This window comes from Microcaecilia unicolor, chromosome 1 (genome assembly GCF_901765095.1).
Source record: "Microcaecilia unicolor chromosome 1, aMicUni1.1, whole genome shotgun sequence".
NCBI lineage: Eukaryota > Metazoa > Chordata > Amphibia > Gymnophiona > Siphonopidae > Microcaecilia > Microcaecilia unicolor.
In genome coordinates, this window is record NC_044031.1 from 554,644,661 (window position 1) to 554,672,121 (window position 27,461).

A 27,461-nucleotide genomic window follows, 5' to 3' on the forward strand; every position below is an offset into this window, starting at 1 on the left:
GTAGTAGTAGGACTACTCTGTTGTGATGAAACTTAGTATAAGGTGTATCCACTACTAAAGCTTGAAGTTCACTGACCCTACGAGCTGAAGTAACAGCCACCAAGAAAACGACCTTCCAATTCAAGAACTTCAGATGGCAGGAATTCAGTGGCTCAAAAGGAGCTTTCATCAGCTGGGTTAGAACGATATTGAGATCCCATGACACTGGTGGAGGTTTGACAGGGGACTTCGACAAAGTAAACCTCTCAAGAAGCAAACTAGAGGCTGTCCAGATATGGGCTTACCTTCTACACGTTGACAAGCACTAAATGCACAGAGGTGAACCTTTATGGAGTTGGTCTTGAGACCAGACTCAGAAACATATAGGTGGTATTCAAGTAGGCTTTGTGTAGGCAGGAACCAGGATCTAGGGCCTTGACCTCACACCAGATAGCAAACCTCATCCATTTAAGAGGAACACCTCTTAGCGGAATCTTTCCTGGAAGCCAGCAAGACCCGGAAGACACCCTCTGAAAGACACAAGAAAGCAAATTCTAAGCTCTCAAGATACAGGCTGTGAGGGCCAGAGACTGAAGGCTGGGATGCAGAAGAGATCCCTCGTTCTGTGTAATGAGGGTCAGAAAACACTCCAATCTCCACAGCTTTTCAGAAGATAATTCCAGAAGAAGAGGGAACCAGATATGCTGAGGCCACTAAGGTGCAAACAGAATCATGGTCCCAAGAGACTGCTCGAGTTTCAAAACAGTCTTCCCCACAAGAGCAATGGGAGGATATGCATTGAGAAGGTATCTCCCCCAATGAAAAGAGGACAACATCCGATGCTAACCTGTCGTGGGTCTGAAGAACTAAGGGACTTTGTGATTCATGTGAGTGGCAAAGAGATTCACCGAGGGGGTACCCCAGGCTTGGAAGATTTCTCAGGCAACGTCCATGTTGAGAGACCACTCGTAAGATTGCATAACCCTGCTCAGTCTGTTGGCCAGGCTGTTTTTGTCCACCAGATAACTGGCTCGAAGGAACATACCACGCTGGCGAACCCAACACCACAACCAAACAACCTCCTGACAACAGAGGGCGTGATCCAGTGTCCCCCTACTTGGCAACCTGATTGTCCATTTGAATTAGTACAATTTGGTGTAACAGCCGATCTCCGAAAGCCTTTAGAGCGTTCCAGATTGCCTGAAGTTCCAGGAAATTGATCTGGAGATCTGTTTCCTTTGCGGACCAAGCACCATGAGCGTGAAAAGCCCATCCATGTGAGCTCCCCAACACAGGAGAGATGCATCTGTTATCAGCACTCTTTGTGACTGCGGAATTTGGAATGGGAGTACCAGAGTTAAACTAGATCAAAAGATCAACCATAACAGAGAGAGAACAAGCTCTGAGAACACACAGATGAGATCTTCCAGACTTTCCATGGTGTGGCACCACAGAGAGGCCAGGGTCCACTGGGCTGACCTCGTTTGAGGTGTATCATGGGTGTCACAAACCGTGGACACCATGTGGCCCAACTTCAACATTTGCCAAACCATGACCTGCTGAGAGACTTGAACCTGAAGCCAGTGCGACAAGAATATCTGCTCTTGGCCCCGGGAGAAAGTCTCGAACCTGCTGCATATCGAGCATGGCTCCAATGAATTCCAATTGCTGGGCAGGGCGAAGAAGGGACGAGGTAGTTTAAAATGCACCCTAGTAGCTACAGCACCCGAATAGTCCTCCACATGGACTCCCGAGCACCAACATGCTCTTCCAGCAAATCGTCAAGGTAAGGGAACACGTGCACTCCCAGCCTGTATAGCAATGCTGCAACTACTGCTAGGCATTTGGTAAACACCCTGGGAGCAGATGCGAGGCAAAAGACAACACACAGTACTGGAAGTGGTGTGTTCCTAGCTGAAACCGAAGATAATTCCGGTGGACTGGAAGTATTGGGATGTGTGTATATGCATCCTTTAAGACCAAAGAACATAGCCAATCGTTTTCCTGACTCACGTAGAAAAGGGTGCCCAGGGAAACCATCCTAAACTTTGCTTTGACCAGGAATTTGTTCAGGGCTCTTAGGTCTAGAATGGGATGCATCCTCACTCTCTTCTTTTGCACAAGGAAGTACCAGAAATAGAATCCCTGCCCTTCTTCCCCTGTTGGAACGAGCTGAACCGCATGGCCCTTTAGAAGGGAGGAGAGTTCCTTTCGAAGTGCCTGCTCGTGCTGAGAGCTGTAACAATGAGCTCTCGGTGGGCAATTTGGAGGTTTCTGAAGCCAGTTTACAGCATACCAGAGATGGACTATTTGGAGACCCCACCAGTAGGAAGTTATAAGAAACTTCAGCCTCCCCTCGACCATCAAGTCACCTGGGACAACACTTCTAAAGCGGCTATGCTCTGCTGGAGCCAGTCAAATGCTTGTCTCTTGCTTTGACTGGGGAGCAGCAGGGGCCTGAGATGCAGGATGTTGACGAGAACTAGCGTGGGGGTTGAGACTGAGCAGGCTGGTAAGAGGTGGTGGCGTACCTATGCCCCAGAGTAGTAGGCACCAGTCCTAGACTTGCCAAAAGATCTCCTAAATGAGGAGATTGATGCAGAAGGCGCCCGGAAGGAAAGAGATAGTATTGGTATGTTTCTTGATCTGGTCAGCGATTCTCTCCACTTTGTCTCCAAAAAGGTTACCCACCCCCGGCATGGGGCATCTGCCAATCTCTGCTGAACCACCTACGCAGCCATGAGAGTCTGTGCACTGCTATACTTTGGGCAGATATCCTGGATGCCACATCATAGGTGTCATAGGTGCCCCTGGCCAAGAACTTACGACACGCCTTCTGCTGCTTGGCCAACTGGAGTACCAACTTGGCCTGCTCCTGTGGGAGAGAGAGAGTCAGCCAAGTCCATCAACTTGCACACCGAGTCCTGCAAATACACACTCGTGAAGAGCTGGTAAGACTGTATACGGGACACGACCATAGAGGCCTGGAACATCTTCCTTCCAAAAGAGTCCAAGGTCCTAGCTTCTCTGCCTGGGGGTGCAGAGGCAGCATCTAGAACTCCTGGCTCTTTTGAGGGCGGATTAAATGATAAGGCAACCAGGTATGATGAAGCTTCCTCCACCAACATCAAGGGGGTATCGGGCCTGGGTGGCAGGCAACACCAGCGTCAGGCCACGCCGCAGGCTGAGGGCCAAGCGGGGACACAATGTGTAGCACTGTAGGCGCAAGCACCCCTGATGCTGATGCACATCACTGCAAGAGGCCATCCAGTAGCTCGGGGAGCAAGGCCCAGATGCACTCATCGAGGGCCGACAAAAACAATGAAGACACCAAGAATGGGTGTCCTTGCCTGAGATGGTCTGATTGCACTAGGTACAGCGCTTGAAGCCACCGGGAACTTGAGTGGACATGGCCAGAAACACTTCCAAAGCTAAATCAAACCAAGCGATGGTGACTGAAAAAAAGGGAAAGGCACCAGAAAAAGAAAGGGGAAAACCCGGATGAAGTCAAAGCCTAAATGTGGCCTAATGATTCAGAAAACAAAGGAAACTTAAAACATGGGAGGAAAAAACAAACAAAAAACTAAAAATGTACGGGATAAGGAAAAAGGGGACCCGAACATGAGCCCACTTAAAAACGGCGTTAAAAAAGATGCCGCTGTTCTTTGGGTCAAGATGGCGCTGTGAGAGGACGCACGTCTGAGAGCTCTTGATTTTACAGCGGACATACCTGAGAGGCAGCACTCTCCCCCGTTGATATTATGGGGAAGTAGAAGGGTAAGACCGGGGCTTCAGTCTCCTCTGACCCCGTGAAACCGGCTACCCAGCAAAAGACGCTGGAACAATTTGGAGTCCAGGCGTTGAAGCTGCAGATGCCAACGCTGACGGGACCCGATGCTGGTCAGACGGACCGAAGCATAGAGGCGGCTTCACTAAGCCCGCCTCAGATTACAGCTCCCCCTCGACACAGAAGCAGCTTAGTGTTGGCAAGGAAGCAGCACGAGGATCCTTCTGAAGTGGTGAGATCTCGAGCTGCTGAAGGAGGCCCTGCCGCTACTTCAACCCCAGAACAGAACACTACTGGTAGTATAAGGGCTGAAAGCCCGATATCTCCCCTGATTCTGGAGGCTGCTCCTGAGAGAAGTCGAGAGGATTTAAAACCAGCTGTTATAACAATGGAAACGCTGTGGGATGCTATCCAGGGAATTAATACCACCCTTACCCAGGTAACGAACTCCATTAAAACAGAACTTCTAGATTTAAAGCAAGAACAAAATGCCCTATCCGGGAGATTACAAGAAAATGAGAGGAAAACCGAGACAAGACAACTAGGAGAAGACACATAAAAACTGCAGAACTTAACAGGAGTAATGGTTAAAGAAAGGGAAAATCTAGCTAAGAAGCTAGAATTTCTTGATAACCGAGGAAGGAGAAATAATTTAAGATGTCTAAACTTCCTGACGTCTCCATTGATTCCAGCAATAGACATGTTAAAAAAGTACTTTGGTGAAATTTTGGGAGTTCCGGTAGAGGGTTTTCCACCAATTACCAGAGCTCAATATATCTCTGGAATCAGAACTCACTCCCAAGGCTCTCAACCTGGACTTAACCTTACAGAATTTCTGGAAAGTTCTCTAGAGGTGATAACTCACCGTACCACTCTCCTTGTAACTTTTGCACTGGAGCCGGATAGGAATAACATTTTCCGTTTATATTTCAAACATATGAAAGCATTATTCCTAGGGGCCAAGATACAAGTTTTTTCCTGATTTGAACAAAGAAACACAGAAAAGAAAGCGAGAGTTTCTGGTGTTAAAACCACGAATACTCGCATTAGGTGGATCTTTTGTATTGAAATATCTTTGTAGATGTTTTGTTTCTTTAAATGATGTTAATTATGTGTTTTTTGACTCTGAGAAATTGCAGAAATGAGTAGTTGCCAAAGAGGAGAGTGGTGGTATTGGATCCACCTGAATCTTCACACAGTCTGTTATGCTATCAGCTTGTTGGTTTGTGTGTCTTTTCCTCTCAATTCATTGTTAAGAAAAATTCCTCAAGAAATTTATTCCTAGTATCTTGTCCGATTTATTGTGGTCAAAGTAAGAGGAACTATTACCTAATTTTGTTAAAGTCTTGGAGTTATCCTGTAATATTATTCCAACATCCTTTGTATGTATATACATGGTTTGTATTATTTGAAAACTATATTAAAAAAAAAGATGCCGAAAGCCACAAAAAAAAGCTCTCCCAGGCCAGAATGTGGAGAGACACCACAAAAGCAGCTTCTCTTCACTGCAGTAGAAAAAGAAATGAGGTTAACCACACTCTCGCAGTGGGCAGGAAGGCACTCGTGCATGAATGATGGAGCGTGTCTCGCACTCCACCAAGCTCTTGTAAAGCTGGTCATAAGCTCTGGACCAGGCAATGCAGGACCATGTTACCCCAATTGTGAGAATTATGGCCCGCTTGTCCTCGGAGAAAGCATCTGACCAGTTTGTCTGGGGTTTTATGATCAGGATGCTAAGAAAAGCAGGCACAGTGGAGCACTTTGCTAAATAGCTTTCCAATCTTGATACACAGCCTTTGGCATCTGTTAGGTAGCTATTCTCCCCGTTTGAACTACATAGGGGTACAAAGACTGAGGTGTTCTAGTGACTGAAACCCTGGCTCAGCAACTCAGACCATCCAGATATCGTAGGGGTATATCAGAAGGCGGCCGGGAGCACAAAGTGTTCTCGTTTGTGGATGACATTTTTATTAGGGGCTCACAGTAGGTGCTAGTGACTATTAAGAGATTTAATGGTAACGTATTGTGCTCTCTTGGGCTATAAGGCAAATCTATCCAAAATGGAGATCCTTAACATGGCTCTTCAGTGGGTCTCAGGCTCGATTAAGTACTGGGGCATTAATTGGGAACAGATTGGGCAATCCTTTTTCAGTGTAACTATGAGCCTCTCCTAGCAGCTATTAATCGTGATTTACAGCATTGGGATCGGCCAAACAGAGACTGTACACATGATTTTTCCCAGATTTCTCTATTTTAGGTACTTCCCATTCAAATTCCTCCTGGCTTGTTCCATAGTTGGCATAGTAAGCTATTTAGATTTATCTGGGGGGGGAAGGGGGAAGCATTCAAGAGTGGCTCAGGAGGTTATGTTTCAAACCAAGGGGAGTGGGGCACTGGGTATGCCAAATTTGGAAAGATTACCAGGCTGCACATCTTCAGGGCCTGGAGTGGTAGGCCCCCCCAAAGTGCCAAAAAGGAGAAACAGCAGGACAACTCTCCGCTGAACACCAAAGAAAAGCCACATAGGAACAGAGGCCAACAAACCGACTTCCAGCCTGGGACAGAATGTTCAAAGTTTCTTAATTAATCAGTGCCTCAGAGGTCACAAGAAACACTGTGTACCCAAAATAAAATAGAATGTCAATCCATACATAAAAGTATATAAAATACAATAAATATAAGTTAAACAAAGTGCACTATATAAAACAATGTACCAGACATTAAAAATAACGCTAAAAGTAGTAGCATGTCATAAAAATGTTAAAGATGGCTGATAAATAACAGATGGACATGCAAAAAATATTACATAAAATGTGTGAATAAAAAAGTTAAAAAAAGCGAAGATGCTTAACTGTAGCAGGTATTTTCTGAGGACAGCAGGTTGATCACTCTCACAAGTGGGTTGACGATCCGCATCGGCTCGGGAATCAGCATAAAAGCCAGCAAAAATTTTCTAGAGCCTTCTGGTGCGCATGCAGTGCCCCATCATGCATGCGGAATGCCTTCCCGCTCACCGCGTGATCTCACTCCTCAATTTAATCCAACAGTATAAGAAAAAAGAAAGAGAAAAAACAACTACAAGGGGAGGTGGGCGGGATTGTGAGAATGATCAGCCTGCTGTCCATGCAGAATACCTGCTACAGATAAGTATCTTAGCTTTCTCAGAGAACAAGCAGGCTGAATTCATTCTCATGAAACTATAAACAAACTAGCAGAGAGTACAGTCTAGAACAGAAATAAAAAGGGCCTAGGAGGGTAGAGTTGGATTATAGATCCCCAAACAGATTCTGCAACAATGACTGCCAAAACGACTGTTGTGTCGGGTATCCTGCTCAAGGCAGTAGTGAAATGTGAATGTGTGGACTGAAGACCACGTTACAGCCTTGCAAATCTATAGAGGCTAAGTTGGCCACTGAAGCAGCCATGGCTCTGACATTGTGAGCCGTAACATGACCCTCCAAAGTCAGCCCAGCTTGGGAATAAGCGAAGGAAATGCAATCTACTAGCCAATTGGAACTGGTGCGTTTACAGACGCCAATTCCCCTCCTGTTGGGATCAAAGGAAACAATTGGGCGAACGGTCTGAAGGGCTTCGTCCACTCCATGTAAAAGGCCAACACTCTCTTACAGTCCAAGGTGTATAAACTGCTTTCACTGGGCTAGGCATGAGGACGGGGGGAAAAAAGTTGGCAAGACAATCAACTGGTTCAGATTGGAATTCCGACACTACCTTCGGCATGAACGTAGAGTACGTGCAGAGGACTACTCTGTTCTGATGAAACTTAGTATAAGGTGCATCCACTACTAAGGCCTGAAGTTCACTGACCCTATGAGCTGAACAGCCACCAAGAAAACGACCTTCCAGTTCAAGAACTTCAGATGGCAGGAATTCAGTGGCTCAAAAGGAGCTTTCATCAGCTGGATGAAAACGATGTTCAGATCCCATGACACTGGTGGAGAAAAAGCAAATCTCTCATGAAGAGAACTAAAGGCTGTCCAAAAATAGGCTTAACTTCTACATGTCAATAAGCACTAATTGCACTAAGGTGTACCCTTATGGAGTTGGTCTTCAGACCAGACTAACAAGTGTAGAAGGTATTGAAGCAGGGCCTGTGTAGGACAAGAAATGGGATCTATGGCCTTGCTGTCACACCAGACAGCAAACCTCCTCCATTTAAAACAGTAACATCTCTTAGTGGAATCCTTCCAGGCAGCCAAGGAAGCAAATTCTAGACTCTTAACATCCAGGCTGTGAGAGCCAGAGACTGGAGGTTGGGATGTAGAAGCGACCCCTTGTTCTGCGTGATGAGGGTCGGAAAACTCTCCAATCTCCACTGTTCTTCGGAGGAGAATTCCAGAAGAGGAGGGAACCAAATCTGTCAAAGCCAGTAGGGCACGATCAGAATCACAGTTCCACTGTCTTGTTCGAGTTTCAATAAAGTTTTTCCCACCAGAGGTATGGGAGGATACGCACACAAAAGAACTGTCCCCCAATGAAGAAGGAAGGCATCTGATGCTAGTCTGTCATTGGCCTGAAGCCTGGAACAGAACTGAGAGAACTTGTGGTTGAGGTGAGTGGCAAAAAGATCCACCAAGGGGGTGCCCTACACTCGGAAGATCTTGCGGGCTACGCTCATGTTCAGAGACCCCTTGCATTATCCTGCTCAGTCTGCCGGCCAAGCCATTGTTTACCCTCAACAGGTAAGTGGCCTGTAGAAACATGACGTGACGGCATGCCCAGAGTAACATCTGGACAGCTTCCTGACACAGAGGGCGAAATCCAGTGCCCCCCCCCCCCCCCACCCTGTTGTTGGTGTAATACATCGCAACCAGATTGTCTGTTTCAATTAGGATAATTTGGCTTGACAGGCCAATCTCTGAAAGCCTTTAGAGCGTTCCAGATCCCTCAGAGCTCCAGGAGACTGATCTGAAGATCCGTTTCCCAGAGGGACCAAGCTCCATGATTGTGAAGCCAATCTACATGAGCCCCCCTCCCCCAACCCAGAAGTGATGCATCCGTTGTCAGCACTTTTTGTGGCTGGGGAATTTGGAATTGTAGTCCCAAAGTCAGACTGAACCGAATTGTTCACCAGAGCGTACAAGCTTGGGGGACACTCAAATGACATCCTACAGCATTCCCATGGCTTGATACCACTGAGAAGCCAGGGTCCATTCAGCAGATCTCATGTGAATATGTGCCATGGGTGTAACACTGTGGAAGTCATGTGGCCTAACAACCTCAGCATCTGCCGAGCTGTGACCTGCTGCAAAGTCTGAACCTTGGACGCGAGGAAGAGACGATTGTCTGCATGTGTCTCCGGTAGATAGGCTTGAACTGCCTGTGTGTCAAGCAGGGCTCCTATGAACTCCAACTGTTGAATGGGATGGAGATGGGGTAGTTTACTACGAGCTCTAGTAGCTCCAGCACCTGAATAGTCCTCCGCATGACTCCCGAGCACCTACCTCCAAGGTGCTCTTCACCAGCCAATCATCGAGATAAGGGAACACATGCACTCCCAGTCTACATAGCGATGCTGCAACTACCACTACACATTTGGTAAGCATCCTGGGAGCTGGCGCAAGGCCAAAAGGCAAAACGCGGTATTGAAAGTGATATGCTCCCAGCCGAAATCGAAGATACTTCCTGTGAGCTGGAAGTATTGGGATGTGTGTATATACATCCAAGTCCAGAGAGCATAGCTAGTCATTCTTCTGAATCATGGGAAGAAGGGTGCCCAGGGAAACCATCCTGAACTTTTCTCAGACTAGAAATTTGTTCAGAGCCCTTAGGTCTAGGATGGGACACATCCCCCTTGTTTTTTATCTGCACAAGAAGTACCTGCAATAGAATCCCTGCCCTTCTTACCCTGGTGGAACGGGTTCAACTGCATGAGCCTTTAGAAGAGCAGAACGTTCCTTTGCAAGTATCTGCCTGTGCTGAGAGCTGAATGAATGAGCTCTTGGTGGGCAATTTGGAGGTTTGGAAATCAAATTGAGGGTCTATACTAACCGGACTATTTGAAGAACCCACCAGTCAGAGGTTATAAGAGGCCACCTTTGGTGAAAAATCTTTAACCCCCCCCCAAGTTGTCGGGCACAGATACTTAGTGCAGCTACACACTGCTGGAGCCAGTCAGAAGCTCATCCCTTGCTTTTGCTGGGGAGCAGCAGGAGCCTTGGGTGCACACTGTTGATGACGAGAGCGCTGGGGTTGAGCCTGAGCAGGTCGGTGAGCCACGGGAGTATACTTACACCTAGGATAGGAAGTACTCCATGACCCACCAAATTACCTCCAGGATGAGGAGGTGTTTGTAGAAGACGTCCGGTGGGAGAAGACATAGCATCAATGTGCTTCTTAATCTGGTAAACAAGCTCAACCTTCTCTCAAAAAAGATTATCCCCCCGTGAAGGGGCATCCGCCATTCTCTGCTGAACCGAAAGTTCCAGGTCAGAAGCATGCAGCCATGAGAGTCTGTGCATCACTATACCTTGGACAGAGATTCTAGATGCCACGTCAAAAGTGTCTTAAGTGCCCCTTGTCAAGAACTTGTGACATGCCTTCTGCTACTTGACCAACTGGTGAAAGGGCTCAGCCTGCTCTGGAGGGAGAGCGTCGACCAAGTCAGACAACTTCCTCAAGTAGATGCTCGTGAAGAGCTGGTAAGATTGAATATGAGCGATAAGCATAGTGGCCTGATACATTTTCCTCCCAAAAGAGTCCAAGGTTCTAGCTTCTCTGCCTGAGGGAGCCGAGGCATAGTCCCTTAGTACTCTTGGCTCTCTTGAGCGCGTCATCCACCTCCATGGAGTTGTGGGGTAACTGAGACCTAGCCAACCCAGGTTCCTCATGGATCCGGGATTGGGTATCAATCTTCTTGGGGACCACAGGGAGACAAAGGGGACGCCCAGTTCTGTACCAGGACTGCCTTGAGTACCTTGTGAACAGGAGCCATCACTGTCTCTCTTAGGTGGAGAGGTGTAGTCCAGGACCTCAAGCATCTTAGCCCTGGGCTCATCCTCCACTTCAATGGGGAATGGAATGGCCTCAGTCATTTCCAGTACAAAAGATGTAAAGGAGGCTCTCTGGTCGAGACAACCTCCTCTCAGGCGGAGTGAAAGGCTCAGAAGGGATCCCATAGGACTCAGAGGAAAAGTACCTGGAATCCTCCTCTGATTCCCACGAGCGCTCCTCCTCGGTACTGGACAGAACTTTGCTCAGGGATGTCTGAGACTGTGCCCGCCTCAAGAACGATGTTGAGGAGTCTGCTTCTGCCTCGACTCCGGTGAAGCTTTCTCCACTGACGTTGAAGGAGAACTGGCCTGGGTGGCAACCGACACCGGAGTCACATGCGACGCCTGTGTCGGAGGCCGCAACACAGGCTGAGGGCCAGATGAGGCTTCAGCAGAAGGCATGGTAGGCGCAGGCACCACCGATGCAGACTGATGCACCAAGCCCTCCAAAATCTCTGGATGCAAGGCCCAGATACGCTCGTCAAGAGCCGCCATCAGTAAAGGCTGTGGGCCGATTGGAGATCAGGTTGCAGAAACACTTAGGGCGCGGGAGCAGGATCTCAGCTGCTGGGAGGGGGAGCGATCCTCCCGGCGTCGACGCTTCTCGGGGGCCAGATCCCTCAGCACCCTGGTACCATACAAAGGTGATCGGTGTCGGTACTTCTTGGCCTTTGTGCCCGATGCACTTCACATCTAAGCTCCTCAGTGCAGACGAAGACACCGTTGAATCCTCCTGTCGCCTCAGGGTCGGGTCCGACAAAGGCCAGTTCCGGGAGACCTGACAGCAGGAGGCCATAAGGCAGGTGGAGACCCATTCGACGCCTCACTGCTCGCAGCACCCATCATTACCTCGACTCCTGATGTCAATGCTTCCTTTGAAGTTGACGCCGCTGACCTCAAAGGACCAGACTGAGTTCCAAAAGTTTCTCTCTTTAAGCTTCTTAGAAAATTTGCATCTTTTTTTTCATATGAAGACAAAGGACAAAGTTTGCCGGGCTGTGGTCGGGTCCAGGGCACTGAATACACCAAGAATGTGTATCAGTACCCAAGATGGTTAAGTTACAAGGAGTACGTTTGAAGCCAGTGGGAGTCTTCGATGACATGGAAGACGGCCTCAGCTAAATTCAAAGACTTGATTGTGCCGAAAAGAAAAGGCACAAAAACTGGAGAAACCCGACTGAGCAGGCCTAAATGGGGCCCGCAACAAAAAGAAAAGAAAACAAAACAAATGTAGGCCCAAAAACAAAGAAGAATAAGGGTTTTAAAAAAAATCTAAAATCTAGAAACATTTTTGTTGGCTATTATGCCGATTCCCGGGCCGACGCAGATTGTCAACCCACTTGTGAGAATGATTCAGCCTGCTTGTCCTCAGAGAATATGCTGATACACTTGCCCTTATACAGGGTGGTATGGTCAAAAAATGCACTATTTAGGGGATACAAAAAGCACTCCTACCTCTATGTCTATGTAAACACAATTTGAAACTGGTGCAATAGATGAATGTAGATTCCAGGATAAAAGACTGCACTGGATATACCAAGACAAATGTAGGGATGCCAATACAAAACATGGAACAAAAACCACCACTAAAGCGAATGCTACATACCTGTAGAAGGTATTCTCCGAGGACAGCAGGCTGATTGTTCTCACTGATGGGTGACGTCCACGGCAGCCCCTCCAATTGGAACACTTCCTAGCAAAGTCCTTTGCTAGTCCTCGCGCACCGATGCGCGGCCGTCTTCCCGCCCGAACCGGCTCGTGCCGGCCAGTCTCATATGTAGCAAGACAAGAGAAGGGAAGACACAACTCCAAAGGGGAGGCGGGCGGGTATGTGAGAACAATCAGCCTGCTGTCCTCAGAGAATACCTTCTACAGGTATGTAGCATTCGCTTTCTCCGAGGACAAGCAGGCTGCTTGTTCTCACTGATGGGGTATCCCTAGCCCCCAGGCTCACTCAAAACAACAACCATGGTCAATTGGGCCTCGCAACGGCGAGGACATAACTGAGATTGACCTAAAAAATTTACCAACTAACTGAGAGTGCAGCCTGGAACAGAACAAACATGGGCCTAGGGGGGTGGAGTTGGATTCTAAACCCCGAACAGATTCTGAAGCACTGACTGCCCGAACCGACTGTCGCGTCGGGTATCCTGCTGCAGCCAGTAATGAGATGTGAATGTGTGGACAGATGACCACGTCGCAGCTTTGCAAATCTCTTCAATAGTGGCTGACTTCAAGAGGGCTACCGACGCTGCCATGGCTCTAACATTATGAGCCGTGACATGACCCTCAAGAGCCAGCCCAGCCTGGGCATAAGTGAAGGAAATGCAATCTGCTAGCCAATTGGATATGGTGCGTTTTCCCACAGCCACTCCCCTCCTGTTGGGATCAAAAGAAACAAACAATTGGGCGGACTGTCTGTTGGGCTGTGTCCGCTCCAGATAGGAGGCCAATGCTCTCTTGCAGTCCAATGTGTGCAGCTGACGTTCAGCAGGGCAGGAATGAGGACGGGGAAAGAATGTTGGCAAGACAATTGACTGGTTCAGATGGAACTCCGACACAACCTTTGGCAAGAACTTAGGATGAGTGCGGAGGACTACTCTGTTATGATGAAATTTGGTGTAAGGGGCCTGGGCTACCAGGGCCTGAAGCTCACTGACTCTACGAGCTGAAGTAACTGCCACCAAGAAAATGACCTTCCAGGTCAAGTACTTCAGATGGCAGGAATTCAGTGGCTCAAAAGGAGGTTTCATCAGCTGGGTGAGAACGACATTGAGATCCCATGACACTGTAGGAGGCTTGACAGGGGGCTTTGACAAAAGCAAACCTCTCATGAAGCGAACTAAAGGCTGTCCTGAGATCGGCTTACCTTCCACACGGTAATGGTATGCACTGATTGCACTAAGGTGAACCCTTACAGAGTTGGTCTTGAGACCAGACTCAGACAAGTGCAGAAGGTATTCAAGCAGGGTCTGTGTAGGACAAGAGCGAGGATCTAGGGCCTTGCTGTCACACCAGACGGCAAACCTCCTCCATAGAAAGAAGTAACTCCTCTTAGTGGAATCTTTCCTGGAAGCAAGCAAGACGCGGGAGACACCCTCTGACAGACCCAAAGAGGCAAAGTCTACGCTCTCAACATCCAGGCCGTGAGAGCCAGGGACCGGAGGTTGGGATGCAGAAGCGCCCCTTCGTCCTGTGTGATGAGGGTCGGAAAACACTCCAATCTCCACGGTTCTTCAGAGGACAACTCCAGAAGAAGAGGGAACCAGATCTGACACGGCCAAAAAGGAGCAATCAGAATCATGGTGCCTCGGTCTTGCTTGAGTTTCAACAAAGTCTTCCCCACCAGAGGTATGGGAGGATAAGCATACAGCAGGCCTTCCCCCCCAGTCCAGGAGGAAGGCATCCGATGCCAGTCTGCCGTGGGCCTGAAGCCTGGAACAGAACTGAGGGACTTTGTGGTTGGCTCGAGATGCGAAGAGATCTACCAAGGGGGTGCCCCACACCTGGAAGATCTGTCGCACTACACGGGAATTGAGCGACCACTCGTGAGGTTGCATAATCCTGCTCAACCTGTCAGCCAGACTGTTGTTTACGCCTGCCAGATATGTGGCTTGGAGCACCATGCCGTGACGGCGAGCCCAGAGCCACATACTGACGGCTTCCTGACACAGGGGGCGAGATCCGGTGCCCCCCTGCTTGTTGATGTAATACATGGCAACCTGGTTGTCTGTCTGAATTTGGATAATTTGGTGGGACAGCCGATCTATGAAAGCCTTCAGAGCGTTCCAGACCGCTTGTAACTCCAGGAGATTGATCTGTAGATCGCGTTCCTGGAGGGACCAGCTTCCTTGGGTGTGAAGTCCATCGACATGAGCTCCCCACCCCAGGAGAGACGCATCCGTGGTCAGCACTTTTTGTGGCTGAGGAATTTGGAAAGGACGTCCCAGAGTCAAATTGGACCAAATCGTCCACCAATACAGGGATTTGAGAAAACTCGTGGACAGGTGGATCACGTCTTCTAGATCCCCAGCAGCCTGAAACCACTGGGAAGCTAGGGTCCATTGAGCAGATCTCATGTGAAGGCGGGCCATGGGAGTCACATGAACTGTGGAGGCCATGTGGCCCAGCAATCTCAACATCTGCCGAGCTGTGATCTGCTGGGACGCTCGAACCCGCGAGACAAGGGAAAACAAGTTGTTGGCTCTTGTCTCTGGGAGATAGGCGCGAGCCGTCCGAGAATCCAGCAGAGCTCCTATGAATTCGAGTCTCTGAACTGGGAGAAGATGGGACTTTGGATAATTTATCACAAACCCCAGTAGCTCCAGGAGGCGAATAGTCATCTGCATGGACTGCAGGGCTCCTGCCTCGGATGTGTTCTTCACCAGCCAATCGTCGAGATATGGGAACACGTGTACCCCCAGTCTGCGAAGTGCCGCTGCTACCACAGCCAAGCACTTCGTGAACACTCTGGGCGCAGAGGCGAGCCCAAAGGGTAGCACACAGTACTGGAAGTGACGTGTGCCCAGCTGAAATCGCAGATACTGTCTGTGAGCTGGCAGTATCGGGATGTGTGTGTAGGCGTCCTTCAAGTCCAGAGAGCATAGCCAATCGTTTTCCTGAATCATGGGGAGAAGGGTGCCCAGGGAAAGCATCCTGAACTTTTCTTTGACCAGATATTTGTTCAGGGACCTTAGGTCTAGGATGGGACGCATCCCCTCTGTTTTCTTTTCCACAAGGAAGTACCTGGAATAGAATCCCAGCCCTTCTTGCCCGGATGGCACGGGCTCGACCGCATTGCCGCTGAGAAGGGCGAAGAGTTCCTCTGCAAGTACCTGCTTGTGCTGGAAGCTGTAAGACTGAGCTCCCGGTGGACAATTTGGAGGTTTTGAGGCCAAATTGAGGGTGTATCCTTGCCGGACTATTTGGAGAACCCACTGATCAGAGGTTATGAGAGGCCACCTTTGGTGAAAAGCTTTCAACCTCTCTCCGACTGGCAGGTCTCCCGGCACTGACACTTTGGATGTCGGCTATGCTCTGCTGGAGACAGTCAAAAGCTCGTCCCTTGCTTTTGCTGGGGAGCCGAGGGGCCTTGCTGAGGCGCACGCTGCTGACGAGAGCGAGCGCGCTGGGGCTTAGCCTGGGCCGCAGGCTGTCGAGGAGGAGGATTGTACCTACGCTTGCCAGAAGAGTAGGGAACAGTCTTCCTTCCCCAAAAAAACCTTCTACCTGTAGAGGTAGAGGCTGAAGGCTGCCGGCGGGAGAACTTGTCGAAAGCGGTGTCCCGCTGGTGGAGCTGCTCTACCACCTGCTCGACTTTCTCTCCAAAACTATTATCCACACGGCAAGGCGAGTCCGCAATCCGCTGCTGGATTCTATTCTCCAGGTCGGAGGCACGCAGCCATGAGAGTCTGCGCATCACCACACCTTGAGCAGCGGCCCTGGACGCAACATCAAAGGTGTCATACACCCCTCTGGCCAGGAATTTTCTGCTCGCCTTCAGCTGCCTGACCACCTCCTGAAATGGCTTGGCTTGCTCAGGGGGGAGCTTGTCCACCAAGCCCGCCAACTGCCGCACATTGTTCCGCATGTGTATGCTCGTGAAGAGCTGGTAGGACTGAATTTTGGCCACGAGCATAGAAGAATGGTAGGCCTTCCTCCCAAAGGAGTCCAAGGTTCTAGAGTCCTTGCCCGGGGGCGCCGAAGCATGCTCCATAGAACTCTTGGCCTTCTTTAGGGCCAAATCCACAACTCCAGAGTCATGAGGCAACTGAGTGCGCATCAGCTCTGGGTCCCCATGGATCCGGTACTTGGACTCGATCTTCTTGGGAATGTGGGGATTACTTAGAGGCTTGGTCCAGTTCGCCAGCAATGTCTTTTTGAGGACATGATGCATGGGTACTGTGGACGCTTCCTTAGGTGGAGAAGGATAGTCCAGGAGCTCAAACATTTCAGCCCTGGGCTCGTCCTCCACAACCACCGGGAAGGGGATGGCCGTAGACATCTCCCGGACAAAGGAAGCGAAAGACAGGCTCTCAGAAGGAGAAAGCTGTCTTTCAGGAGAGGGAGTGGGATCAGAAGGAAGACCCTCAGACTCCTCGTCAGAGAAATATCTGATGTCCTCTTCCCACGAGGCCTCACCATCGGTGTCAGACACAAGTTCACGGACCTGTGTCTGCAACCGTGCCCGGCTCGACTCCGTGGAACCACGGCCACGGTGGGAGTGTCGAGAGGTAGACTCCCTCGCCCGCACCGGCGAAGCTCCCTCCGCCGACGTAGTCGGGGAGCCTTCCTGGGAGGCTACCGCACTCGGTGCCGCTTGTCGGAGACCTCACCCAGGGCAATGGGCCAGCCGGCGCCTCGCTCGATGGTACCGGTGGCGCAAGCACCCCCGGTACCGGAGGGGTAGGGCGCAACAGCTCTCCCAGGATCTCTGGGAGAACAACACGGAGGCTCTCGTGCAGAGCGGCTGCAGAAAAAGACATGGAAGACTTCGATGTCATGGGCGGAAAAATCGCGCCGGCGAGATCAAAACTCGAAATGGCGAAAATGGCACCACAAAAATAGGGGGAAGAAAACTTCGAACCGAGGCCTAAATAGGGCCTACCCCGACGACGAAACAAAACTTACCGGGGCAAAACTAGAAGTACGGGAAGGGAGAAAACCATAAAGGTCTCCTTCCGACACCTTTTTTTTTTTTAGAACGAAGTCGATAAACGACGCGCAAGGTCAACTTTCGGGGCGCGAATGGCGAAACATGACCGTACCGAGCGCGGACAAAAGAAGACTGGCCGGCACGAGCAAAGGACTTTGCTAGAAAGTGTTCCGATTGGAGGGGCTGCCGTGGACGTCACCCATCAGTGAGAACAAGAAGCCTGCTTGTCCTCGGAGAAAAACCGCTATCATGATTAACTATACAAAAAACATGTACTAAAAAGAATGACCACGAATAAGCAGAAAGTCTAAAATCTGTATTGAAAGCTGGTTAAAATAGCAAATCGGTTACGATAACCATTTATTGAAAACCGGTTGAGATTAACTGGTAAAAAAAAAAAAAAAAAAACAATTAATGAAAAAGGGTGAACTGTGTCAGGCAGGCAAAAAATGGTACAAAAAAACAGCTGCCAGAGACACCGTGACATTAAAGGTAAAAACACTTTCAACTGCTTCTATAAAACTCCTTAACTTGGCAAAAAATAAAATAAAAAAAAAAATACAAAATTTTAAAGTATGGTGTGTTTACCAGTGTGCAGTCTCTCAAAACAGCTCAACATACAGGCGCAATGAAGGGCAAACAAGTAAACTGACATCACACATTTAAATGAACCTAACATGAATGATGTACAAGTTCATAAATAAAAATGAGATCCTGTTCATGAAGGGTAGGCTATAGATATGGCTATACTGTTCCTGTGATAACCAGTTAAAAACATACCCGGTTAAAGTAAATTGGAAAAAAAATAGCTGGTTAAGAAGGTAAAATTAGTCCTTACCTGATCTTTTCCATTAGTCCCAACAGATTAATCCAGAGATGAGTGTGTTATGTCCCTCTACCAGCAGGTGGAGATAGAGAGAACTTCAGAGGTTTACTTGCAGCCACCTTAACCTCAGTATTGTCAATACCAAAGCAGTGTAAGAAGTTAGAGGAAATTCAACACGTAAGCTCTCGCCTGCCTCAAACACCCATGAAGAGTCCTCCTCAACTGCTCCTGCGGGAGAGAAACAGCCGAAGTGGAGAACTGTAGTCATTCTTTTCGTGTGTCTTTTAACAAAATCCAAACGAAGGAACCCGATAGAGCCAAAACAAAAAAACGGCAGACAAGATCAACAAAGGGTGGGCCTCTGGATTGATCCTGTTGGGACTAAAAATCATCAGGTAAGGACTCATTTTACCTTCCATAGCATCCCACGGATCAATCCAGATACGAGTACCAAAGCAGTCCACAACTAGGGCAGGACCCTACACACCCTCACCCCTCGGTCTGGTTAGCACTACCAAACAACCATAGGTGCTGTCGTAAGAGAACAGCTAACGTCGAGTGGCCCATTGCTATCGCAGAAGAAAGTGTAAATCCAGGATGGAAAGAGTGAAAAAATTCCTTGCAGGTAATATGGAAAGGCTGAATGACATGGTCATAAATTGCTAAAGTCCTTCTGCGGGAAAGTGCACTGGGAATTTGAAAGTACATTTCCTTGAGGTCCAGGGCTGGCTAGAAACTCTCCTCACCAAACTGAACTATTATACACTGCAAGGTTCTCATTGTGAAAAGTTGAACCATAAACACCCTAGACTCTTATGATGCCCAAACTCAGCTGGAAGGAAGCACCATGGTAGGAAATACCAAGCAAAGGGAACAACTTCCCATTCTCACAATTACAACTGGGAACAGACTCGACTGTGCCTAAAGGCAGAAATTTTGGCAAGGTGGAAAGCACTGCCTGATATCTGAGTTTGAGCTTGCATGGAGACTCCAAGAAAAAACTGTAGTGGAATGAGAGACGTCCATAGAGAGTCCTGCTATTACGAAACCCAAGAGATGCAGCAGGCATAGGTAGACCTGGAGTTGAAGCAAAGCTCATACTGCCAGCAGCAAGGAGACTCGTCATAGTAGAAGTGGAAACCTTGAAAGTGGTTTTCCTAGCCTCACGAAACCTACAACAAACTTGAGGAATTAAAATAATCCACAGACTTGCCCCCCTGGCAGTCTCTGAGACTTGGAAGTCCCTCAGGTCTTTATCCAACTGCCCAAGATCTTCTGCCAACTTCACAGAGTCCTCCAACAATAGCTTGCCCTGAAAAGAGAGCTGAACCAGCTGCCACTGGAAGCTGCATCTGCCGCCCAGTGGCACAACCACATCAGACGACAGGCTGTGACTGCCAAAGATGTCTGTTTATTCGACGCCCAAAACAAATCATAAAAGAAAACTGTCAACCAAGCCGACCTCAATTCTACATTCGGCAAGTGAGGAAGAGGTCAAACGTCTGCCTTCTGGAAGGGTCCGTGGCCAAATCCAGTAAAGGAAACGCTGCAACCAGGCAAGCGAGCCCACTAGTGACCAGGAGCATGGCTGTATATAGGCAAGGAAACATGAGCTAGAGCCGGTGACAGACTAAGCCAGTCTCAGCTGCTGGCAGGCCAGAAAGAACGGCCAAAACCGTGGTTAGGCCAGGACCAAAGACCGGGGTGAGGCCATGCTCCATGGCCAGAGCCAGGAAAGTCTGTACAGTCAGAACCGGAGACAGCCAAGGATCTATGGCCAGAACTGTAGCCGGACAAGGCTCCACGGCCATAGCTAGACCAGGCCCAATGGCTGAAGCCATAGCTAAACAAGGCTCTACAGACAGACCTGGAGCTAGGCAGGGCTCCACGGGGGAAGCCGGAGCTATGGAAGGTGCTAAAGCCGGAGCAAGGCCAGGATCTATGGGCAGAGCTGGAACTAGGCATGGTTCTTCGGAGTCAGTGCTAGCCAATCTTGATTCACTCCTCGTGAAACTCGGAGAGGAGTCCTGCTATTATGAAACCCGAGGAGTGAACCAAGACTCCATCACTGGGAGATAAGCACGCATAGGTAGACCTGAAGAAGCAGCCAAGATCAATCTGCCAGCATGCAAGGCAGGTAGGTTGAAGTAGGGGAAATGGAAACCCTGGTAGTGATTTCCTGGAATATAGTAAATGATACATACCTGTAGCAGGTGTTCTCCGAGGACAGCAGGCTGATTTGTTCTCACGACTGGGTTGACGTCCACGGCAGCCCCCACCAACCGGAACAAAAACTTTGCGGGCAGTCCGCACGCAGGGCACGCCCACCGCGCATGCGCGGCCGTCTTCCCGCCCGTGCGTGACCGTTCCCGCTCAGTTGAATGACAAGCAAAAATTATGAAACGCAACTCCGAAGGGGAGGAGGGAGGGTAGGTGAGAACAATCAGCCTGCTGTCCTCGGAGAACACCTGCTACAGGTATGTATCATTTACTTTCTCCGAGGACAAGCAGGCTGCTTGTTCTCACGACTGGGGTATCCCTAGCTCTCAGGCTCACTCAAAACAAGAACCCAGGTCAATTGAACCTCGCAACGGCGAGGGCATAACAGAAATTGACCTACGAAGAACAACTAACTGAGAGTGCAGCCTGACCAGAATAAATTCGGGTCCTGGAGGGTGGAGTTGGATTTACACCCCCAAACAGATTCTGCAGCACCGACTGCCCGAACCGACTGTCACGTCGGGTATCCTGCTGGAGGCAGTAATGTGATGTGAAAGTGTGGACAGAAGACCACGTCGCAGCCTTGCAAATCTCTTCAATAGTGGCTGACTTCAAGTGAGCCACCGACGCTGCCATGGCTCTGACACTGTGAGCCGTGACATGACCCTCAAGAGTCAGCCCAGCCTGGGCGTAAGTGAAGGAAATGCAATCTGCTAGCCAATTGGAGATGGTGCGTTTCCCGACAGCGACCCCTATCCTGTCAGGGTCGAAAGAAACAAACAATTGGGCGGACTGTCTGTGGGGCTGTGTCCGCTCCAAGTAGAAGGCCAATGCTCTCTTGCAGTCCAATGTGTGCAACTGACGTTCAGCAGGGCGGGTATGCGGTTTGGGAAAGAATGTTGGCAAGACAATTGACTGGTTAAGATGGAACTCCGACACCACCTTCGGCAGGAACTTTGGGTGAGTGCGGAGCACTACTCTGTTGTGATGAAATTTGGTATACGGAGCATGAGCTACTAGGGCTTGAAGCTCACTGACCCTACGAGCTGAAGTAACTGCCACCAAGAAAATGACCTTCCAGGTCAAGTACTTCAGATGGCAGGTATTCAGTGGCTCAAAAGGAGGTTTCATCAGCTGGGTGAGGACGACGTTGAGATCCCATGACACTGCAGGAGGCTTGATAGGGGGCTTTGACAAAAGCAAGCCTCTCATGAATCGAACGACTAAAGGCTCTCCAGAGATGGCTTTACCTTCCACACAATAATGGTAAGCACTAATCGCACTAAGGTGATTCCTTACTGAGTTGGTCTTGAGGCCAGACTCTGATAAGTGCAGAAGGTATTCAAGCAGGTTCTGTGCAGGGCAAGAACGAGGTTCTAGGGCCTTGCTCTCACACCAAACGACAAACCTCCTCCACTTGAAAAAGTAACTCTTTTTAGTGGAATCCTTCCTAGAGGCAAGCAAGACACGGGAGACACCCTCAGACAGACCCAACGCAGTGAAGTCTACGCCCTCAACATCCAGGCCTTGAGAGCCAGAGACTGAAGGTTGGGGTGCAGCAACGCTCCGTCGTTCTGCGAAATGAGAGTCAGAAAACACTCCAATCTCCACGGTTCTTCGGAGGACAATTCCAGAAGAAGAGGGAACCAGATCTGACGGGGCCAAAAGGGCGCGATCAGAATCATGGTGCCGCGGTCTTGCTTGAGCTTCAGTAAGGTCTTCCCCACCAAAGGTATGGGAGGATAAGCATACAGGAGGCCGGTCCCCCAATGAAGGAGAAAGGCATCCGACGCTAGCCTGCCGTGTGTCTGAAGCCTGGAACAGAACAGAGGCAGCTTGTGGTTGGTCTGAGAGGCGAAAAGGTCCACCGAGGGGGTGCCCCACTCTCGGAAGATCTTGCGTACCACTCTGGAATGGAGCGACCACTCGTGCGGTTGCATGACTCTGCTCAGTCTGTCGGCCAGACTGTTGTTTACGCCTGCCAGGTATGTGGCTTGGAGGAGCATGCCGAACTGGCAAGCCCAACGCCACATTCCGACGGCTTCCTGACACAGGGGGCGAGATCCGGTGCCCCCCTGCTTGTTGACGTAATACATTGCAACCTGATTGTCTGTCCGAATTTGAATAATTTGATAGGACAGCCGATCTCTGAAAGCCTTCAGTGCATTCCAGATCGCTCGGAGCTCCAGGAGGTTGATCTGCAGATCCTTTTCCTGGAGGGACCACAGACCCTGGGTGTGAAGCCCATCGACATGAGCACCCCACCCCAGGCGAGATGCATCCGTCGTCAGCACCTTCGTGGGCTGTGTAATTTGGAATGGACGCACCAGGGTCAAATTGGTCCGAATGGTCCACCAGTGCAATGAAGTGCGGCAACTGGTGGAGAGGCGGATGACATCTTCTAGATTCCCGGTGGCTTGAAACCACTGGGAAGCTAGGGTCCATTGAGCAGATCTCATGTGAAGACGAGCCATGGGAGTCACATGAACTGTAGAGGCCATATGACCCAGAAGTCTCAACATCTGCCGAGCTGTGATCTGCTGAGACGCTCTGGTCTGTGAAGCCAGGGACAGGAGGTTGTTGGCCCTCGCTTCGGGAAGGAAGGCCTGAGCCGTCTGGGTATTCAGCAGAGCTCCTATGAATTCCAGAGACTGGGCTGGCTGGAGATGGGACTTTGGGTAATTTATCACAAACCCCAGCAGCTCCAGGAGTTGAATAGTGCACTGCATGGACCGGAGAGCTCCCGCCTCCGAGGTGTTCTTGACCAGCCAATCGAGATATAGGAACACGTGCACTCCCAGCTTGCGTAGATACGCCGCCACCACCACGAGGCACTTTGTAAACACCCGTGGGGCAGAGGCGAGCCCAAAGGGCAGCACACAATACTGAAAGTGCCGTGTGCCCAGACGGAATCTGAGATACTGTCTATGAGCTGGCAGTATCGGGATGTGAGTGTATGCGTCCTTTAAATCCAGGGAACATAGCCAATCGTTTTTCTGAATCATTGGCAGAAGGGTGCCCAAGGAAAGCATCCTGAACTTTTCTTTGACCAGGAATTTGTTCAGGCCTCTCAGGTCTAGGGTGGGACGCATCCCCCCCCCCCGTTTTCTTTTCCACAAGGAAGTACCTGGAATAGAATCCCTGCCCTTCCTGCCCGGGTGGTACGGGCTCGACCGCATTGGCGCTGAGAAGGGCGGAGAGTTCCTCTGCAAGTACCTGCTTGTGATGGGAGCTGAAGGATTGAGCTCCCGGAGGACAATTTGGTGGCAGGGAGGTCAAATTCAGGGCGTATCCGCACCGCACTATTTGGAGAACCCACTGGTCGGAGGTTATGAGAGGCCACCTTTGGTGAAAAAATTTTAACCTCCCTCCGACCGGCAGATCGTCCGGTACGGACACTTTGAGGGCGGCTATGTTCCCATGGATCCAGTCAAAAGCCCGTCCCCGGCTTTTGCTGTGGAGGCGCAGGGGGCTGCTTAGGCGCACGCTGTTGACGAGAACGAGCGCGCTGGGGCTGTCCCTGTGCCTGACGAGGCCTTCGGGCCGGCTGGGTGTACCTACGCTTGGTAAAAGCATAGGGCGGCAGCCTGCCGAGCCCGGGAAAAACGTCCACCTGCTGAGGTGGATGCTGAAGGCGCCCGGTGGGAGAGCTTGTTGAGAGCGGTTTCCCGCTGATGCAGTTGGTCCACCAGCTGCTCGACCTTCTCGCCAAAAATATTATCCCCCCAGCAAGGGACGTCGGCCAGTCTCTGCTGGGTGCGGTTGTCCTGGTCAGAGGCATGCAGCCATGAGAGCCTGCGCATCACTATACCTTGGGCCGCAGCACGAGATGCCACGTCACAGATGTCATATATACCCCTGGACAGGAACTTTCTGCACGCCTTCAGCTGCCTGACCACCTCCTGAAAAGGCCTGGACTGCTCCGGCGGGAGTTTGTCAACCAGGTCCGCCAGTTGCTTCACATTATTCCGCATGTGGATGCTCGTGTACAGCTGGTAAGACTGAATGCGGGTCACGAGCATGAAAGATTGGTAGGCCTTCCTCCCAAACGAGTCCAGAGTGCGAGACTCCCGCCCCGGGGGTGCCGAGGCGGTATCCCTCGAACTCCGTGCCCTCTTGAGAGCAGAGTCCACGACCGCCGAGTCATGAGGCAATTGGGGCCGCATTAACTATGGGTCCGAGTGGATTCTGTATTGGGACTCTGCTTTCTTGGGGATGGTGGGATTAGATAGTGGTCTCAACCAGTTCCGAAGCTGTGTCTCTTTGAGGAAATCGTGCAACGGTACCATGGAGGACTCTCTAGGTGGTGATGGATAGTCGAGGACCTCGAGCATCTTAGCCCTCGGCTCATCCACAGAGACCACGAGAAAGGGAATGCAAATAGACATATCCCTGACAAAGGAGGCAAAGGAGAGGCTCTCAGGTGGCGAGAGCTTCCTCTCTGGTGAAGGAGTGGGGTCGGAGGGAAGGCCCACAGACTCCTCTGAGGAGAAATATCTGGGGTCCTCCTCCTGCCCCCACGAGGCCTCTTCCTCGGTGTCGGACATAAGCTCGTGCAGCTGAGTCCTCAACCGGGCCCAGCTCGTCGTCGAGGCACCGAGGCCTCGGTGGTGTCGTCGAGCGGTGGACTCCCGCGCCGGCGGGGATGAAGCTCCCTCCATCGATGTCGACGGGGACTCCACCTGCGTGGCGGTCGAGACCGGCGCTGCAAGCGGCGTCGAAGGCCTCGGCACCGGGCTAGAGCTCGCCGGCGCCACAGTCAATGGCGCCGAGGGCGCAAGCACCCCCGGCGCCGGCACAGTCTGGCGCATCAGCCCTTCCAGGATCCCCGGAAGGATGGCTCGGAGGCACTCGTCAAGGCCCGCTGTTAGGAAAGACGAGGGGGCCGGTAGAGGCGTCGGTGCCGGAAGCTGCTCGGGTCCAGGAGACTGCACCGAAGTGCTGGGACCCTGACGCGGCGGTACCTCTACTACAGAGGGGGACCTGTCCTCTCGACGCTGCCGCTTTCTCAGCGTCGACTCCTCTCCGGCGCCGGGAGCCGGATGCATCGATGGCGACCGATGACGGTGCTTCTTCATTTTCTTGTGATGCCAGTCATCGGCGCTAGGTGGAATGGAGGAGGAGGAGGTCGATCCCCCTCGGCCTCGAGGGACAGGGTCCGACAGGATTCGGTACCGAGGGCCCTGGGTAGAGGGAGTGACCGGGGCCGATTGCCCACGCGGCCTCTCACCCGTGCCGTCACCGGAGGACCGGCGGGCCAACGGGACCTGTGCTCCTGGGGTCGATGCCATCGGTGCCGATTTCGTGGACATCGATACCGGTACCGAAGAACCGGCCATCGATACCAATGCCGTCGAAGTCGACGTCGAGGGGCCGGCACAAGTTCCAAAAAGACGGTCCCGAAGAACTTGCCTCACTACTTGTGTCCGTTTCCGGAGACCGAGACACAAAGTACACGACTTGGTATCGTGCTCCGGCCCGAGGCACTGGAGGCACCAAGCGTGTCGGTCTGCGAGATAGGCCGGCCGCACCGACCACACTTTTTAAATCCACTAGGGACCTTCGAGGACATCGACGTAAAAATCGCGTCGGCGAAATCAAAGTCGTCGATGGTGGCGGTAAAATCACACCTCGAAAAAAAATCAACCGCGCGGCCACAAGGCCGCAACGCGACGCCCCCGCTAAGAGACGAGGGAAAACAAGTTCAGCGCGGTTTTTTTTTTTTTTTAGAAAACTAAAGAGAAAACGCGCAACGAAATAAAAAATAAGAAGATTCGCGAACGCGATCCGGTTTCCGGGGCTGACAGAGAGAGAGAGACGTTAACACGTCTCTCTTCAGTGCGGAAAAGAAAAGACTGAGCGGGAACGGTCATGCACGAGCGGGAAGACGGCCGCGCATGCGTGGTGGGCGTGCCCTGCGTGCGGACCGCCCGTGAAGTTTTCGTTCCGGTTGGTGGGGGCTGCCGTGGACGTCAACCCAGTCGTGAGAACAAGCAGCCTGCTTGTCCTCGGAGAAAGCATGAGCCCTCACGAAACCCATGAATAAACTGAGAGGATTTAAATGAATCTGTAGACTCGTCCTCTGGCAATCTCAGACCTGGAAGGCCCTCAGGTCTTACTCAATTTCCTCAAAACTGCTCCAAGCACAAGATCACGTCTAAAAGGTAGCTTGCTAAATGTGAGTTGGAAGCCACATCAGCCGTCCGATGCCTAAGCCAGAGCCAACTTCTTGTCAAGAGGGTGAAGAATTGGCTGGTATGGCTGTGCACTAGAACTGGCTGCGCATCGGAACTAACAAGTAGGGCTGAGAACCAGAGCTAGATGGTGTAGCAGAATATGGTTGTCTGCACTGTTGAGAACTACAGATAGAAAGATGCAGCGGGACATGAACCAGCAACCTCTAGATCTCTGCTGTGCTCACTCTCAGCTGGTTGCTGAAACTATTAAGCCACCTCTTACCTGAAGCAACTGTGTAAAAAATGCTAGCTGTCATATACGACAAGGTGCAAAAAGTAATAGAAGCAATTTGAGCCACTGGTAACACTGCGAATACCATGGTGACTACAGTTAGAATACAATAGTTTGGCTAGTATCCAGGTACAAAATGAGAGAAGAGAGCTAACTTTCAGTTCAGTAGCGTGGTGATAATTGTTCTAGTCATGTAATAAACTGCTTGCAACGAAAGCAGTAAGACAGAATGAAGTAAAATATGCCCCATTGGAAATAGCTAAGGTCACAGCTCCTAACATGATGGAGAAACCAGACTTGAACCTGTGACCTGCAAGTTGAAAGCCAGCTACCTCCCAGAATAAAACTATTTGGATGTAACCACTGCGCCCAGAGGAAAAAAACCCCCAACATGGCAGCACAGAGGGTGCAGGATTACCATGGAGATCAAGAGAAACATAGGAGTGCAGTAGCCTCAGGAATTAACTCAAAAAGTAACATTTCTCCCAGAAACATGGAGTCCACAGCACTACACCA

The 27,461-nt window shown here is 50.6% G+C and overlaps 1 protein-coding gene across 3 annotated transcripts in view; it reads right to left on the reverse strand.

Moving 5' to 3' along the window:
• The window catches only part of AZIN1 (antizyme inhibitor 1), a 281,655-nt gene that overhangs the window by 95,527 nt on the left and 158,667 nt on the right, over positions 1 to 27,461 (reverse strand). The window lies entirely within an intron of this gene.